Raw genomic sequence first — 14,448 nt, 5'->3', positions numbered from 1 at the left:
ATTTTGGGTACTAGGGTTCCATACTTGATTCTTTTCAATTAATTTAGGGGAAAAAATTCAATTAAGATCTTCTCTTTGTCCTTTTTAGTCAATTTGTGAGGTAAATTATTAATTACTATGTTCTCTGAAGTTGCTAGTAAATCTGGTTGTTTATGAATGCATGTGTAATTCTGTTTAAGTTTGTTTATTATTTTGTGCACTCACAAACCTGTACCAAGCTTGTTCATGAGCTGTTCCCAATGTTAAGTTCATTAATAGGCATTCCCGGAAAGCTAGCGAATTAGTCTTGCTCAAGACCGTCTTTATTTAAGATTTCTCATAACCTTCTTTTATTTTCACTTTTATTTTAAATCGGATGTGACAGCCGTCTTAAATCAAGACGGTGTTAAAAAGAATTGGTGAAAGCTAAAAGCCTAAAATACCGGTGAGCTCACAAGACGTAACAAAAATAAAATAAAAGGGTTAACTGTACTGGCATAATGTATGCTGACACACACATAATCTAATCAAAGTCTTTAAGTATTTGAAGTTAGTCTTTAAAAAAGCATTATTTACCAAGTGGGGTAGTGGCAGCATTAATCTAAGCCAAGTTGATCTTTCCTAATCTTCTGAATCTGATCACCCACAAATCTGCAACCTTTGAAAGAACTGAGAAAAAAAAGTGAGATTGTGAGTATGGCTGAAGGAATATTGTTCAACGTTGCGCAGTCACTTCTTACAAATTTAGGCTCTAGAGCATTAAATGAGGTTGCATCGACATGGGGCATTAAAACCCATGTCGAAAAGCTGAAAAACACGATAAATACAATCAAAGATGTCATGTTGGATGCTGAGGAAAGACAAGTTGAGAGCCACACTGTACGTGGTTGGGTTGACAGGCTTCGACCTGTTTTGTTCGCTGCAGATGACTTGTTTGATGAGTATACAACAATGGCATCGCAAAGAGCAGTCATGGGCAGTGACGGTATATCTGAAAAGGTACTCAATTTCTTTTCCAGCTCCAACCAAATTGCTTTTGCCTTCAGTATTTCTAATAAGATTAAAAAGATTAGGGAAGAGCTTGATGACATAGTTAAAGACAGCTCTGAATTTGCCTTGGTACTACGCCCTCACGAGGAAAGCGAGGAACAAAGGCTAAGCAGGCAAGTGAGAGGACAGACTCACTCTTTCATAGCTGTAGATGATGTTATTGGTAGAGAGGATGATAGAGAGGCCATCATAGATATTATGATGGCGTCTCATGCTGCGGAAGAGCAGCGACTAGCTGTCATCCCTATTGTAGGGATCGGGGGTTTGGGGAAGACAACCTTAGCTCAACTTTTGTATAATGATGAACGCGTTGAGAAGAACTTTGAGCTCAAGTTATGGGTTTGTGTCTCTGAAGTCTTTGATGTGAAGGAAATCACAAAGAAGATTATTATGTCAGCGACAAATAGCACGTCTCAGAATTTGGAGATGGACCAGTTGCAAGGCCAACTTCGGAAAGAAATTGGAGGAAAGAAATATTTACTTGTTCTAGATGATGTGTGGAATGAGAAGCCCGAGGAATGGTTAAATCTAAAGGCACTTTTAATGGTTGGTGGGGTGGGAAGCCAGATATTGGTAACTACACGTTCAAGAAAGGTGGCCGATATCATGGGTAGTGTACAGTCTTATGAGTTAAATGGCCTTTCTGAAGAGAAGGCATGGACATTATTTGAAAAGATGGCATTTAATCCTGGAGAATCTCAAAAGCAACCGCAATTGGTGAAATTAGCGGAAGAGATTTTGAAAAGGTGTGTAGGTGTTCCATTGGCCTTAAGAAGTTTAGGAACACTTCTACGTGGAGAAGAAGAGTGGAAGTGGATTTCAATTGCGGGTACTAGCTTTGTGAATTTGCACGATAAACAAAGACAACATTATGGCTATTTTAAAGCTCAGTTATCATCACTTGTTGTCTCCATTAAAGAACTGTTTTGCTTATTGTGCATTGTTTCCTAAGGATTATAAATTTGAAACGGAAATGTTGATTGATCTTTGGATGGCGGAGGGATTTGTTATTCCATATGGTAAAACTCAATGTTTAGAAGATCTTTGTCACGAGTATTTAATGCAATTGCTGCAAAGGTGCTTCTTTCAAGATATAACAAGAGACGAATGGGGAAGTATTTCAAGTTTCAAAATGCATGATTTGATGCATGATTTGGCCATAGAAGTAGCTGGAATCGAGTCTTGCAGTAAAGTGGCGGACTTACAGGAGGGAGATATCAATGTCAAAATCCGTCACTTGTCCTTTGATCATTATTATCAGACTGGCTCATGGAAGATCCCAAGTTACATGCTACAGGCGAAGCAATTGAGGACTTTTCTTTTGCCAGAGTATAATAGATCTGGATCATATTTCAACAAAGCTATTCTTCAACAGCTAATTTCAAACTTCAGATGTCTGCGCGTGTTGGATATGCGTGATCGTGGGGTCAAGCGTTTACCCAAATCCATTGGTAAGTTAATTCACTTAAGGTACCTTAACCTGTCCTCGAATCCTATAGAAGAACTTCCACATTCAATCACAAGACTTTATAATTTGCAGACGTTGATTCTCTATGGTTGCCAATGGCTTAGAGCATTACCTATCCATACTAGAAAACTTACTAATCTCAGGAACCTCAATACTCTTGATTGCAAATCTATGACCCATATGCCATCTGGCCTCGGAGAATTAACTTCTCTTCATAAATTACCCATCTTTATAGTGAAATGTGAAAAACCTAATACCCTAAAGTCCGATGCTACCACCGCTCAGTTAAGGGACCTGAAGACACTTAATAACCTAAGTGGATCGTTAGAAATATTTTTTCTTAACTGTCTAATGGACCCTGCAAGTGAAGCAAGAGAAGCGCACTTACATAGCAAATACGGGTTGACTGAGTTAGTTTTGAGATTTAAGAACATGTACTCTCCCGCTAAACACCATGATGAAGCTATTTTAGAAGGTCTGAAACCACACCAAAACTTGAAGAAGTTGGATATATATTCATACCAAGGTAGAAAGCTCTCGAGTTGGGCAATGGGAGATAGTTTCTTTAAGACTCTTCCAAATCTAGTTGAGGTCCATCTTTCTTTGTTCGAAAATTGCCAAGAAGTCCCTTCTTTCAGCCGACTCCCTTTCTTAAAACGCATGTCTCTTGAATGTTTTCGTGAAGTGGAGTACATGGAAAGGAGTATACTTGGGATTGATTTATCACAATCACCCCCTCAAACATTTTTTCCATCTCTTCAGGAACTTGAACTCCATGGTATATTTAAGTTGAAAGGATGGTGGGAGGACATAGAGACGATAGGTTACAGTGATCATGTGAATATATCTCACAAGTCAAGTCAACATCATCCTCTATCTCTTTCATTCTCCAAACTTAAAAAATTGCAAATAAATTCATGTCCGGAACTAAAAACCTTTCCACTTTGTCCTATTGTCGAGGAATTAACACTATGGTCTGCCAACAAACACCTCACGTTGTTATCGGAAGTAACAAGCTCCCAAGCGAGTGGTGATGTTGGGTCTTCAGTCACCACATCTGAGTACTGTTCAAAGCTGAAGACCTTGAGCGTGGATGAAGTTGAACACCTGTTTTCTTTGCCGCGAGAATGCTTAGTTCATATTACTTCATTGGCTATTGGGGATTCCAAGTTGCTTAACACTTGCATACTCAGGGAAGTCTTTCAGCGTCTACCTTCTCTCGCCTCTTTGGCTTATTTAGGTTGTTCACATCTCACATCAATTTTTGAGGGGCTGGAACATCTCACTTCTCTGGAAAGTTTAGTCCTGAAGAATTGCACGGAATTAGATCTCTCACAAAATAGACAAGTCGACTGTGACATGCCATGGAAAGCCTTGAAAGGTATTCGTTCGTTGGATATTCTTCGCATTCCTAAGCTACATCATCTCCCTAATGGGTTTCGACACCTTACAAAGCTTCTCAGTCTGCAACTACGATATAATGATAATTTGGAAGCACTGCCAGAATGGATAAGTTGCTTCTCGTCTCTTGAATATATGCATTTGTTGGAGTGCCCCCAGCTGACATGTCTGCCTGTAGGATTTAGTAAGCTCACTGCCTTATATGAACTCCAGATCGAGGAGTGTCCGGGATTAACCAACAGATGTGCTGGCCCAACTGGTGACGACTGGCCCAAAATTCAGCATATCCCACTACTTTCTGTCAAAGAGAATTCCAAAATGATATACCGTGTCTCTCGCGCATAAATCATCAGACAGATTAGTAATACTACAGTGTAATAATTTGTTTTTTCTTGTAATGTATGTATTCTTACGATTTTCCTTTCTGATATTTGTCCGCTTTTAAACATATTCAATGATTTGTACTCCATATTTCTTTCCCTCGGAAGAAGTAAAGATAGTCCTTAACTCCTTTTTTAGTTTCTTTAACTCTGGAAGTATGGCTATGAGAGGATGATATGTCTTGTTCTAACAAACATTTGTTTTTGTGAATCCTGATTTAGCTGATGATTTTTTTCGTTTCATTTGACCGGTGTTAAGTTTCTGTAGGCCGTGTTTAAGACCGCCTTGAGTTAAGACATGTCTAGGTTAAGGTGTTGAAGCCGAGTAGGAAGATGTTGTAGCTTGGGAATTATACGGAATTCCATCGAACGGAGATTGCTCAAGGTTTTCTGTAGTTCTGTGCTTAGGCCCAGCAAGAATGCTGTAATGCTTTATTTGTATGTTCAATGGATGTAGCAATCTTGGCGAAAGTATGAAAATTTTCCAGTGCGAAAATACGTCAAGTAAATGTGTTTCCTTTTTATAAACTGAGTGTCGAATAATGTCTAGACTCATTCCTACTGGTTACTATATGGCTTGTTTTCCTGAAAGACCATCAGCTGGCAATCTTGGTTAGCGTTAAGAATCACAGAATTGAGGATACCTACACGATATGCTTGACTAATTACGAATACTAATTCACCATCAACGTACTCTACTCTATGCTTAACTGAATTCACCATTCGTATGTGTAGACACCAAAATTTTACATTTTTGGTATCTATTTATTTTATAGTATCTTTAGTATTTTAGAGATAATTATCAGAAAATAATGTGATAATATCTTAGAATATTCTAAAATATGTCGTCTTGTCCTCCAAACCACTTTATTATAAATACAACTCTATCTTTAGGGTTTAGAGGAGAGAATGAATTAAGTCCTTTTTTTTTTTTTTTTTTTTTTTTGACAGCTGTAAAGAAAAGTTTACGATCTCATGGCCTGTTGAGCCAGGCCATGCGCTAAGCTATTAAGATGTCTTGGAATAAAATTAAAAGACAAACAATGAAAAGAGGTAGAACTATCCCGCATATCTTCCAAAAGTTCCGCTATAAGATGATCCGCCTTGGCCACCCCTGCAAGTTCATAAAGAAGCTGTAAGCAATCCGACGAAGTCTGCGCATGAAGATGCCTCTCCGAAGAAGCCCAATAGAGAGCATCCCGCACCCCCAACGCTTCCGCTTGCATTGCTGATTCCGCTCTAGTCCGCAATTGCCAACGCTTCAGTTCCCTGCCTGTCCGATCATACGCCACCCATCCGAAAGCTGTCGCACAATTCCGATTCCAACTAGCATCCACTTCAATACGAATGGTATTACAGTGGTCAGAGGAACCCACCATCCGGAAAGGAAACCCCTCCTTAATAGTGGATTGAGTAGTGGCAATGGCCATTTCATCTGTCCCTCTAGGATCATTCTTGAGTCTTCTCCCGTCTTCATGATTAATAAGGATGTTGACTTTCTCCCTAATTAAATTAAAAAAGTACCCGGATATGACCTGCGAGTTCAGAGGGAGACCATCAAACTTAACCCTATTTCGAAGATTCCACAGACCCCACATAACTGCCATGAACATTATCGTGCGCTCCTTTCCTCCTTCCCCTCTAGCTAAGTAGCTAACCCAATCAATAATCCGATTCATCGATCTTCGATGGATCCGACATTTTCAACCCTTATACCTAGATCCGAGCCAGCCCAAATCCTGCTTGCAAAAACACAGTCTCGAAACAGGTGTTCCACCGTTTCCATATGTCCTTGAATGGTCCCGCACATGCCGCAATTGACACCTACTTCCATTTTTCTCTTTATAAGTTCTTGTCCCACTGGAAGTGTGTTCGATAGAATCCTCCAGATAAGAATTTTCCAGCCATTTGGAATTGGGAGATGCCATAGCTGCTTCCTGCAGAAACCCTTCTCCCGTTCTCCCATCCTAATTTTATCCTTCCGGGATCCATTCCGACCGATATAATCTTCAAAAGCCATCCCGTACCCACTCTTAACCGTGTAAGTCCCATCCCGCGTGAAAGGCCAGAAAACCTTATCAATCATCTGCCCGCTTCGAATAGGAATAGCCAGGATCCTGTCCGAATATTCCTCCTTAAAAAGTGACCGAACGTAGGGCTCATTACAATCCCCATTTGGCAATAGAAGATGGCATACCTGTAGGTTAGCCAAATGAACATCATTAATACCAAGCCAGCAGTCTCTTGGTTCCGGGCATGCACCCCCAACCCACCTGGATAACCATACGTTTAGGGTAGAATCGCGTCCCGGCTTCCATCCCATATGTGCCTTGACCAATTGAAGCCCATAGATTAAACTACGGACTCCCCATGACGCTTTTGATTCCTTTGATGTGTCCACGTCGCCGCTAGTAACCATGTTTGATCCAAATAATTTTTGACGAAAAATCTTGCAAAACAAAGATGTGTCACCAGATAATAATCTCCACCCATGCTTGGCCAACAAAGCTTGGTTTAAACACGCCACATTACGTATCCCAAGACCTCCATTACTCTTAGGGAAACTCAGGAAGTTTTTTTCGCACGGTGAATGTTCTTCCCTAATTTACATCCCGTCCACCAAAATTGTGCCAAAAGAGAATTAATCTTTTTGGCCACACTTACCGGAATCTTAAAGACCGATAGAAAGTAATTTGAGAGATTTGATAGGACTGATGAAATTAGAGTAAGTCTTCCCGCTGATGATAAGAAAATCCCATTCCACGAAGAGATGCGTTTAGTAATGTGCTCCACCAAGGATTTGAAAATACCTTTTTTTGATTCCTGAAACTCCGCCGGTATACCAAGATATTTCCCAATACCTTTGTTTGCCCTAATCTGAAAGACCTTTAACATATGCTGGACCTTTGCTAAGGTAGTATTTGGGCTGAAGATGATACCTGATTTTGACGGATTTATTTTTTGTCCAGACATCTCACAATAATCATTAATAATGGACATGAGATTCTCCGCCGTTGCACCCTTATCCTTGAAGAAGAAAACCGAGTCATCCGCAAAAAATAGGTGGGTAATTGGGCTTACCCCCCTACAAAGAGGAAAACCATGAATATGTCCTTCATCATGGGCCGCATCAATATTCGCTGAAAGAACCTCCATGCATAAGATAAAAAGATAAGGAGACAGTGGATCGCCTTGTCTCAGCCCACACGAAGGCCGGAATTGAGGTAACGGTTTCCCATTAAAGAGTATTTCATAACTTACTGTAGTAACACAGCTCATAATAAGCCTAATCAGCTTCTCGGGGAAGCCAAACTTTAGGAGTACTGATTCCAGAAAATCCCATCTTACCCTATCATAGGCCTTACTCATATCCGCTTTGAAAGCACATCTACCATGTTTACCCTTTTTAAACCGCGAAATATTATTAATCGCCTCATGCGCCAATAGAATATTATCACTAATGCTTCTACCTAGCAGGAAGGCATTTTGTGATACACTAACCAGGGAACCCATTACTTTCGCCATCCGATTGGCTATACATTTGGTAACAACTCGCATTATCACATTACAGAGACTAATAGGACGATAATCCGAGACTCCTTCTGGTGTATCAGTTTTAGGAATAAGGGTAATGAATGTTCTGTTAGTCTCCCTTAAAACCCTACCAGAGTTCAAGATGGAAAGAACCGCATTGGTAAACTCACCTTTGATAAGCGACCAACATTTTTGGTAGAAGTAAGCTGGTATGCCATCCGGGCCCGGAGCTTTAAAAGCCCCCATCTGGAAAACAGCTCCCCTAACTTCTTTAGCTGTGAACAGTCTACCTAACCTGTCTCCTTCGTCCGGTGTCACCCCCCGCGTGACGTGTTTGAGTATATTAGCAAAGACCGATCCATCCCGTATCTCCACACCATGACCCGATGCTAAAAAAAGATCCATGAAGGCATTCTGGAATTCACCACCAACAAAAACGTCATCGTAGTGCCATTGGCCATCACATCCTTTAATCCCGTGGATGTGATTACGTCCTGCTCTCCCCTTGACCCAATTAAAAAAGAATTTTGTACATGTGTCCCCATCCACCGTCCACTTTAATTTTGCTCTTTGTTTCCAAAAGATTGCAGTGGCTTTGGCAAACTCCTTCACTTCATCATTTGTGCTATCATATTCATCACATCCTCCCCCCTTGCAAGCTAGATCCATCCCCAATTCAAGTTTTCTGTCAAAATCATCCCATTTCCCTTGCCATTCCGCCTTTTTATCAAGAGTCCATTTTTTAACACTATTCCGAACTCGAGCCAACTTTCTAGTGATACGGTAAGCCGGGGACCCCTTATCACTCGTACTCCAAACCTGTCTCACCTTTTGAAGACAATCCTCATAATCTAATGCCCAAGCATCTAGCTTAAATGGTTTTTTACCATCATTCTTAACCATATTTAAATTAACTTCGATCGGGGCATGATCCGAGATTTGGATGGGGTAGTGCTTGATACCAGAATTTGGGAAAATGGAGAACCAATCTTTCGAGCCCAAAGCTTTATCAAGTCGCTCATAAACCCGTTGATTGCCCTTTCTGTTATTGCACCATGTAAACCGCGGTCCCTTAAAAGGAATCTCCACTAAATCATTCCTTAACTTCCATAAACTGAAATCCTCCGCTCATTCTATCGGTCTCTGACTACTACTTAATTTATCACAACTAAACTCAACTTGATTAAAATCTCCCACTATCAGAAAGGGATAGTGACATGTTTCCATCCATTTTTCTAAGTCCAAAAACACAGAGCTACGCATGCTTAAACATGGAGCACCATAAAAAAGCACGAGATACCATAATCGTCCATTATATTTCTCGACAGCAAGGATAATGAAATTATTACAAGCCTTCACTAGTTTCATTTTAGCTTCATTTCTCCAACCTACCCATAAACCACCCGAAGCCCCCACGGCATCAACCCCAAAATGTCTACTAAAGCCCACAGACCTAAAGATAGGGAAAATTTGGCTTGCACTACATTTCGTCTCAATTAAAAACAGGAAATCATAAAAATTACTACCTAATAACGCTCTTATTTTAGGAATTGTAGGGGAGAGCGTGTTATTTAGACCCCTACAATTCCAAAAAAGACCCATCATGGTGAAAGAGGAGGTTGTGAAGGCCCAACCTCCGCAAAGCCATCCTGATCAGCCGCCATGCCATTCACCGACGGATTAGACGAATCACTTGAATCAAGCATTATCACATCCTCCACATTAACCCGAAAGCCCCAGGTTTGCTGTTGTTGTGACCCCCTTTTTATTCCCGGACCCCAGCAGCTTCTCTTAGCCATCTTCAACAGATAAAACTTAGCATTTTCCAAGGACGATCTCGCCTCCTCTGGAATGATATAATCATGGGCCTCAGTACAACATTTCCTCTTTCTGGCCGCCCTGATTTCATCTTTGAATGTCTCCCGCTTCTCAGAAACATGATACGCATCAGCTAAACCAAGAAAACCATTAGAGTTACTCTCCACTGGTAACGCAGCAACCTGCCTCGACTTAGCACCATATTCAGGGATATCAAAGAACTTAAGCTTCTGCCCAACAAAAGGAGACTTGCCTCTGACCAGTCCCACCTCCTTCTCGTATGCATCCTACATCATTTTCTCCAAAGGGACCAAATTGGATGATCCCTCATCCAGTTCTTTACCCTTCCTAATTATAGCAGCTGAAGAAAGAGATACTGCTCTAGCATTCTCCTCATTATCAGTGTTAGACGCTTGCTCCCCAGCCCCTGAAACACCCCCAATAGCCAGCTGAAGTTCAGTATTAACCACAGCAGTACTGTCAGAGGATATAATGATAACATCCTCCTCCTCTCTAGCTGCAGAAGAATCCTCAGAGGTATAGCTAGCTCGATCATTTAGCCACTGGTTAGCTGTCCCCTGAGAGGTTGAGCCATCAGAGTCAAAGGCTGCCCCAGCAGGAGCAACAACCTGTGCTCCCTCATGGGAGCCCAACACATTCAGATCATTATTATCAGCAGCATTATTAGCATTAACCTGGTCAGCAGCATTATTAGCCTCCATCACTGCATCCACAGCCATTGCAGCCAACTCACCCCTAAATTCCATCCCTTCACCATTCTCATTAACTTGCCTCGAACATTGACCCACCTGCCTTGTAAGAGCTCCCTCCGGATAATGATACCAGGAAGGTAAACCCTCAGCTGGTGCCTCAAAAGTCTGGTTATATCCCCTTTGTTCATCTTCCACTTGAGCCCAATCTAAATCACCTTCAATCCTACAGTTTATGGCAGCTTGTATTCTCTCATCCCTATCCACCACCCCACTCAAACTATCATGCTGTGAGTAGATGACATAAGGGTCCTCTGCTTGTAATTGAACCAACACTCCCTGTTGCAACAAATTCATCTCCCCCTGCCCCTCCAATTCTTGTCCCTCCATCTCTTCTCCTGCACTATGAAAACTCTCATTATTAGTATCCTCTTCCTCCAACCAGCCCCCCGCACCAGGCACCCCATTTCCATTTATCAACTGAGCATCAGCGTGCATCTCCATATCCTGTAGCTGGTCTTCATTATTAAGCCCCTGCCCCTCACCATTTTCCACCCCCTGAGTGTCAACTATAACCACATCCCCATTAGCATTTCCATTTTCAGGGATAATCCCAGCAGCCATACCATTGGAGGGACCCCCATTATCCTGACTCAGAGTTCCATTAGCCAAACCACCATTCCTTACTTCCTGCCCATTGCCCTCAGCCCCAACTTGGAACACCACAGGTCCAGCAAAAGGCTGATCTGTAACTGCAAACATCATCCCCGGCAAGACCCTCCCCCCTGGTGTAGTGCCCAGGTCAAAGTCTACAACCCGTTCAGGTGACTCCCATCTCCTCCTTCTCCTCTGCTGTCCTCTTGCTTCACCCAACTTAACCCTCGAAGACAGGAACTTTGTGGTAGAGGGTGTAGCACGAAGGTCAAGGTTGAACATAGTATGATTGATATTAGCTTGGTAGACTGAAAACCTTTATCAACCGACCTATCTAACATACCATTGATGCTAGACACCACAGAAACTAAGGATTCTCGACATTGAGCCCCCCTATGTCCAATTTTCCCACACTTGATGCAATATTTGAAAACTTCTTCATACCGAAATTGGATCCATAAAAGGTAACCCCCCTCCATTGCCAAAAAGAAACCAGGCATTAATGGTTCATTAAGCCTCAAGTACACCTTCAATCTCAGATAATCATTGTCCGGTACCAAATGAAAGGGTTCAACTTGAAATTGGTGACTGAGTAACTTACCCGCAATTTGTGCTACCTCCATAGTCAAATATTCGAAAGGAAGTCCACAAACCCGTACTCCAATCTCAGCATACGGGAATCGAATAGTACGAGGAACCGTATCCCTAAACCATTTAGAGAAGACCATTACTGCCCCATCGAAGGTAGCAGTAGTCCGTTGCAGCAGACCTTCCTTATCCTCATCATCAGCACAGTGAAACACAAAAACTTCTCCCATCCTAAAAACTGTGATAGCACCCCTTGTAGTCCACTTCCTCCTAATGACATCGTTCACTAGCTCAGCCTCAAACAATCGTAATCCACCGAGAAAGCCCAACACACGGTATTCCCAAAATTCTCGTGACTTCCCAGAGCGGCCGGGTCGGCATTGATAACCCCTCCGGATCTTGGAAACCTCCAAATATTAGCATGTAGTGGATTCTGAGGGTGGAATTCAAAGATCAGGAAAAGGTTGGTGAGCATACTGATGACCCACCCCATTCTGAAGATTCCCATTGCCCATCTCCCCAGTCACATAGTCGTTTCCCCTTGATAAACCTTGAGCATTCATGATGAATCTTTTAATTGAAGAAACAGAGGAATAAAAAAATGGCTGGGTTTCCAAATTCAGAAGATTGTGATTTTTGTATCGAGATTTTTTCTTGGTATTTAAGAGATTTATGTAATGTGATGAGTTTGATGAAATCCCAACAGCCATTACAAGTGATTTAAATAGTAGGAAGAGCTACACTTATCGAAGAGGAAGATCAAACGACGCTATAATCAATGCAGCTAATACCCAATCAGCCAAAGAATTAAACTTGAGCCACCCACACCTCAATAAACCCCAACTAAAATCCCTTCTCCTCAATGATTACAGGAATAGGAAGGGATAAAGGATTAAAGATCCGCCCCTTTTTGCAGAACTGGAATCTAGGGTTTCAACCACCCAATAAAATCCCCAAAACGTAAATGATTACTACCACTTTATTGAGAAACCAAAGGATCTAATCGAAAAAACCAGAAACCTGACACGAATTTGGGGGAAACAAAAAGAAGATTGAAGAGGTTAAAAGGGAATAAGCTCAAAAGTAAGCTAGGATTAGGAAGAAAATTAGGCTTTCGAAAGAGGGAGGAGCTCTCTGTTAGTTAGAGAGAGAGAGAATTTTTTCCTAAAGAAATAAAAAAATGTTTTTGAGAATGAATTAAGTCAAATGACCTCGTCTTACTACTACCAAATTGTAGGTAGATGGAATAAGTTACAAAACGACCCCATCATCTCCCTACGGGATTAAGTCTATAAGACCTTCGTAGTACTATCAAAACCCCAAACCCTAGAGATGGAATCAAGAGATCAACGGAAGCGGAAGTTATAACCCTTAATCTTTCAGTTATAAAACAAACTCTTGTTTTCCGTATTATTTTTGTTCCTCTTTATTGTTTATCACATGTTCAAATTTTATGGTTTACAGTATGTATAGTCTATGAGTTTTGGCTTTGAGTATTTGACGATGTGAGTAATTTTGCTCAAATCGTAAATTAGTAACTAATAATAAAGACAATCGTAAGATATTATATTGAATTAATTATTATTGATGCATCAGTTATATTATAAGACGGACACTACTTGTCTTAACCTAAAGACGGGTTAAATATACCCATTATTGGATGAATAGGACAAAAACAATGCTATAGGTGATATTTGTTTTGTCTTAAGTTTAGGACGGATAATACCGTCTAGAAAAAGACTAGCTGATAATACCATCTAAAACAGGACTAGCTGACAAAAACAATGCAATATGTGACCGTTACCACCATCCGTTACCACAAGCTGAAGACGATAAAATTCTCAAATGTTTTTTCCTCCAAAAGAAATCCGGTTAAATAAGGAAACATGCAAGACTTTCTTTAAATTAATTATTGTTTTTTCATTAAATCTTTTAATCACGGTAATCTTTTCTAAATTCTAAATTACAATAATTTAAATAAAATAAAACAAAACTGGTATAAATCTAAAGATTTTAAATGGTTAAATCTTTTATTAGTTCTATTATTATATATTAGTAAATGACTTAACACAAACTTACTTCGTATAAAAAAAACTATAATTTGATATTATTAGTTATGTGACAAAACAAGTTATTAAAATTATTTATCAAAATTTATAAATTTAAATCAATATTTTTCTGGTAAAAGAATATTTTCATTAAAATGGACTTTTCATGACTTTACTCAATTAGTCAATTATCTTGATTAGTTTCCCAGTTCAATTTTATTTCTCATATGAAAATTAGAGGAGTGTAATATGAAAAATCAATTACATGTAAATAGTAAAAATCTATTAATAATACATTACAAAATAAAAATTCTATATATACCGCACATATATGCGCGAGATCTGTATAATAGATTAACTAAGAAACTAAAATTATGATATAAACTAATAATGCATAGAGTTATGGGAACACCAAGCACCATTTAGAATTTAAAAAAGGTAAAGATAAAAGGAAAAGCTCACTGAGTCACTAATACGTAGAGGTGGCAATCGGGTCATTCAGGCTGGTTACGGATCAGGTCAAAGCAGGTAGGGTCATATCGAGTTCGGGTTATGCTGGGCCAGTGACGGGTTCAGGTCGGCTCGATTCGTGACGGGTTATCTTCGGGTGGCAAGTCGGGTCGGGTTATTAGTCGGTCAGTGTCGAGTCAGGTTATCACCATATATTTTATCTTATATATTTAGTTTTAGGTGGTAGTTATATTTAAATAATGGGGAAGTGTATTAATTGTAGTTTTAAGTAAAAATAATTAAGATGAATGTCAATTTGATGTTATTTAAACTATTATTAACCTAGTTCATTATTGGGTCATCTATCT

At 40.2% G+C, this 14,448-nt stretch overlaps 1 pseudogene; it reads left to right on the top strand.

Moving 5' to 3' along the window:
- Positions 1-14: 14 nt before the first annotated feature.
- Positions 15-4,317, top strand: LOC141657007 (disease resistance protein RGA2-like; annotated as a pseudogene).
- Positions 4,318-14,448: the final 10,131 nt, after the last annotated feature.

Source organism: Silene latifolia, chromosome 5 (genome assembly GCF_048544455.1).
Source record: "Silene latifolia isolate original U9 population chromosome 5, ASM4854445v1, whole genome shotgun sequence".
Lineage (NCBI taxonomy): Eukaryota > Viridiplantae > Streptophyta > Magnoliopsida > Caryophyllales > Caryophyllaceae > Silene > Silene latifolia.
Note: the sequence above shows the minus strand (reverse complement) of the source record. Positions and strands in the feature narration are given on the sequence as shown.